This window comes from Lolium rigidum, chromosome 7 (genome assembly GCF_022539505.1).
Source record: "Lolium rigidum isolate FL_2022 chromosome 7, APGP_CSIRO_Lrig_0.1, whole genome shotgun sequence".
NCBI classification, from domain to species: Eukaryota; Viridiplantae; Streptophyta; class Magnoliopsida; order Poales; family Poaceae; genus Lolium; species Lolium rigidum.
The window spans coordinates 10,502,886-10,507,564 of record NC_061514.1 but is presented as its reverse complement, the minus strand read 5'-3'; the positions used below and the strand labels follow the sequence as shown (position 1 = coordinate 10,507,564).

The following is a 4,679-nucleotide window of genomic DNA, read 5'->3' as shown; positions in this document are numbered from 1 at the left end:
TGGTCTTTTGTCCAACCACTTATATCTCGCCTATGGGGCGGTGGTTCTTGGATCTCTAGATGCTCCCGCTGCTAATGCATATGTGAATACCGATATTAGCCCCGAGAATGCTATGATCCGAGTGACAGGTTGGCATCATTTCGATATATACTTGTGCTGCTGCTGATCTGCATGGGCTGAATACTGATATTTATTTGCATGGGCTGCTGATCTGCATACTGAGATGTGATTAAAAATCCATTTTTTGCGTAGGAGATCAAAGTAAAGGTCTTGATTATTTGGTCGAAGCAAGCTGCAGATGTTGAGTGAACGTGCTACTTTCGCTGTTGTATGTAAAAGCCAGGCAAGTTAATGGTCAGATGAAGCATATGCTGCCGAAAAGTTTAGGCCACTAGTCTTCCAAAAAAAGGTCTAGGTTTTGTTGTTTTAGTCGCTCCTATTAGCTTTGGTCGTTGCTAATTCAGCCTTTTTTGGTATTCATATTGTACTACCTTGTTGTGATTTGAAGTTGTTTGATTTCTGGTCAAGATTCAACTGGATTATGCTTGCATACATATTTGATTTTTGTTGTGGTGATTTGGATCCGGCAGTCACTACAGCTATATTAGTACATAGCTTCATTACATGTTTGTAATCATGTCGTCTTCTTTACTCGTGTTCACTAGTTTTCATGTTCCCGTCACACCAAACAATTCATATGTTTGATTTTTGTTGTGGTGGTTCGGAGCTCGGTAGTCACTACGGCTATACTAGTACATAGCTTCATTGCATGTCTGTAATCATGTCATCTTCTTTTCTGTATTAACTAGTTTTTTGTTCCCTTCACACCAAACAATCCATACGTCTTTTCAAAGTGTGTTCACTGAGTTTGGATAACTAAAGGTCATTATCTCTTTTATTAGTGTACACCTTATATTGTATACCTATTTAAGTTGGATGAGCCAATGGGGGTGAACAACCTAAGCTTTCTTGTTCACCCTATCTCCTCTACCTTTTTTTTTTTGATAATGGGAATATATTAGTACCAAGATGATACCAATTACACCCTATTTCTAATTGCTCTATGGTGATAAGGTATGGCACATCGTAGTAGGCTTGCAAGATTTGTCTTTGCGAGTGAAAAAAATTAAGCTTTCTTGTTCACCCTCAGTCCTCACCCTATTTCCTCTATTTTAGACATTACTATGCCAAAAATAATTTGTTGCAAGTAGTGTTCATATGGTGTCTTTTATTTGTCATACAAGTGGTAGTCATAGTGGAGCCTGTCTTTTGTACTACTAGGCATTTATCTTTGTCGTGTTCTCTCTTACAAGCTTGACTGAAAGTTTCTTATATTGTTCACTTGCAGACCAATGGCCGTTGGTCCAGACACTTGTATGTGACTTATAGAAGCAGAGGGTCGTTTTTGGAACCCAGTTGCTCCTGTTGTAAATGGGGATGTGTATACTGATATCTCACCTGTGAACTCCGTGATCTTTTGACAGAGGTTTGTATCCTGTGTTGACCTTATTTCTTTGTATGGTCTCGTCGATACTAAGATGTGTGTTTAAAACTACATTTTTTGTGGCATAGAAGATGAAGTAATGTGTTGATTATTTGGTTGAAGTGTTTGCTGCGAAGCTGAGCCGAGTGCTACATTAGCTGCTGTAGAAGCCAGACAAGTTAAAGTTGAGATTCTTAGGTCCAGTTCTTTTGGAGGTTTTGAACGGCTAAGGGGTGAAAATAAACTATAGCTGAAAATAACCATTTTAAGTGTTTCCGATTTTTCATGTTATTTACGTCCTAATGCCACCACATGAGGACCTCTTGGTTGACCAAACCGTTTTCTCCAGAAGCGTGATTTCCTCCTTACTCCCGAGCTAGATTTGCTCCTGCTCGCACCCGTCTGCCACCGCCATGGGAAACTCCAGACGTCAGTGCCCGCCACCCCACACCCCCATAACCATCCCCTATTCCAATTTCAAGGCGGAAGGTGTAGCTCGTGGCCAGCCCTTTAGCTTGTTGGCCCAGATCGAGCTTGCCTGCCGGGGCTCGATCTGCTTAAGCGCCCAAGCAGCAGCTCCGCTGCAGCTCCTCACCTATGCTGCCACAACCCGCGCGCGATCCTTCTGTCGGTCGGATCCTAGAGCCTGGCTGCTTGATGGTGTTGGCTAGCAGCTGCTCCGAAGCTGCAAAAACGGAGTACTACCAGACCTATGCCGGACGTGCTCGTCGGATCCACTTCGGATGGTACTCGACGCAGATGCAGCCCACAATGCGGAAGACCGACTTCGTTGCGGAAACGATGCTTAAGGTTTTGGTACATGATGAAAGCGAGTGCAGGATTTGAACACCATAAACATGCAATCTCGTATGTGTACTGTATAAGATGAGAGCAAGTTTACAGATGCACGAATAGTAATAATTCAGAGATACAGGTTCTAATTTTCACTAGTAGCGCTCTAACATTACACCCTTCCTTCTATTTTAGTTTTAATAAACAACTAGCAACAACCTCCTATTTTCTTATTGTAATATTTAGTAAGACGTTTAAAAATTAATTTATATATGAAGGAAGTACAAAAAATAATTCAAAAACAGTTTGTCAGAACACAAATTCATCCCTGGGCGTTACTGCATTTCTCATCACACAACTTAGATAATAAGCTGGACAACAGTTTCGATCTTATTTTCAATGTAGTTTCTCCGGAAAGCTCAAGGGTGGCTTATGTACAAGCCGGAGCTAAAAAAAACTCGGGTCGTACTTGTCAAATTCTACTTTTCCCCGTCTTCCCATTTTTGAAGATTTGTTAATATCTCTCGGACACCAAAACTACAAGAACACTTCTTTCATTAAGACTGCTAAAACACTTGATGTCAAGTTAATTTTAGTAACATGTGCTCTTAACGTTTTGATTTGTGCATGAAGTTTCTTTCGATCGAAAAATATTCTCCTCATGTGTTATGTGTATCTTTTTCAAACCAAGTTGCAATGCCGTTATATCGTTTTTCATATCAAGTTGCAATGCCGAGCTTGCTCTATAATTCAGGTCCGTTTTTCATTTGATTCGAGGGATCGTGAGGCTGGAGTTATCAATGCTCTGTCTAGGTTGCCAATAATAGTGTGTAGAGCGAATGGAAGTTAAAGACTATTTAACTGAGCCCCTCCGCTTCTACTCTTGCTTAAAAACAAATATATTTTTTCGTTTCCTTCTATATTTCCTGTTTAAGATTGTTACAAAATTTGGAGTCTCGGTGATGTTACTGATTACCTATGTAATGAAAAAATCAAACCATTTAAAACTATTAAACTGAGCGCTTTTTCACTTCTAATCTTGCTTAGAAAGAAAACAATTCTTGTTGTGTTATATTTTTGTATGTTATTTAAGTTTATTACGACATTTGGAGGCTTATGTGATGTCTTTCTTGCTCACCTGAGAAGTGATTACTAATATGAAGATAAACTAAGAACCATTCAAAAGTATTTAACCGAGGGCCTCCTTTTCTACTCTTGCTTAGAAAAAGACAACCATTTTCTCATAATCCTTTCTATTTCTGGTTTAAGCTTGTTACAAAATTTGGAGACTGGTGATGTTTTTCTTGATAACCACAGAAGTTCTTACTAATGGAAAGACAAACACCAGCCATTCAAAACTATTAAACTGAGTGCTTACACTTCTTCTTGCTTAGAAAAAACATTATTATTGTTCTGTTGCTTTTCTATTTCTGCTTTATGTTATCTATTATGGGATTCTGGAGTGCTTGTTTTTCTCCTTAACTTAAGAAGTGCTACGAATATGAAGACAAACTTAATCCATTCAGAACTATTGAACTGAGCGACTCCACTTTTAGTCTTGCTTCGAATAAAACATCTTTCAGTTCCTTTATGTTTAGACAAATTTTTGAGGCTGTGGTGGTTAACCTGAGAAGTTCTTACTAATATGAAGACAAACTCAAACCATTTAAAATATATTAACTGAGAGGCTCTACTTTTCTCGCATAGAAGATATAATGAATTCTGGCATGTTCCCTCTCTGTTTCTGATTGAGCTTTGTTACTACATTTGGAGGCTTCTGTATTGTTTTCTTGTCACCCTAAGCTATTCTTACTAATATATTAGACTAACCGATCTGGAACCAGCAGGAAGGAGGAGGGAGTTTGTGGCTGCACCGTCTCTCCGACGTGGCTACAAGTCACGGAACAACCGCTCGCTGCTCGTGTCGACGAGGCAGCCTTCATGCCCGCTGTCGGCTGTTCGTGGGTGGACGACAAGACCAGGGCTTCCAATGCGATGGCCGCCGCAAGCGACTTTGTTGTTCATATCTCGGCCTTGACTACGATAAACCCTCTATGGTGAGCTCGGATTTCAACCTACCTTATGTGCTCTGATCTGATCCGACCGTCGAGCACCCATGTGTGTTTGTTCTCGTGAATGATAGCTACTAGATATTTAGCCTTTTTTAACAAGTGAGAAGTTGCTATCTCTTGTCCGGAAGAGATACTAGCTAGTTGTCGTAGATTTGTTTGTATTCTATACACAAAATGTGTGTAGATACGTCCAAATCAACGACAACTAATATGGAACGAGAGGGAGTACTAATCAATGTGTAATTCGTCCACTTTTCTTGCTCGTTAAATGCCATTTTCTTGTTGTTACTGCACGGCAAGCTGTGTTGTGTAGTAATCCCAATCATACTTTC

General features: G+C 39.9%; 1 long non-coding RNA gene across 1 annotated transcript; it reads left to right on the top strand.

The window, feature by feature from the left end:
- The first annotated feature begins 306 nt into the window (after positions 1 to 306).
- On the top strand, positions 307 to 4,184 carry LOC124669479. The gene is made up of 3 exons (XR_006992201.1): positions 307 to 409; positions 1,349 to 1,486; positions 4,123 to 4,184. It is a non-coding gene; the product is annotated as an uncharacterized LOC124669479 (long non-coding RNA).
- The last annotated feature ends 495 nt before the right edge of the window (positions 4,185 to 4,679 follow it).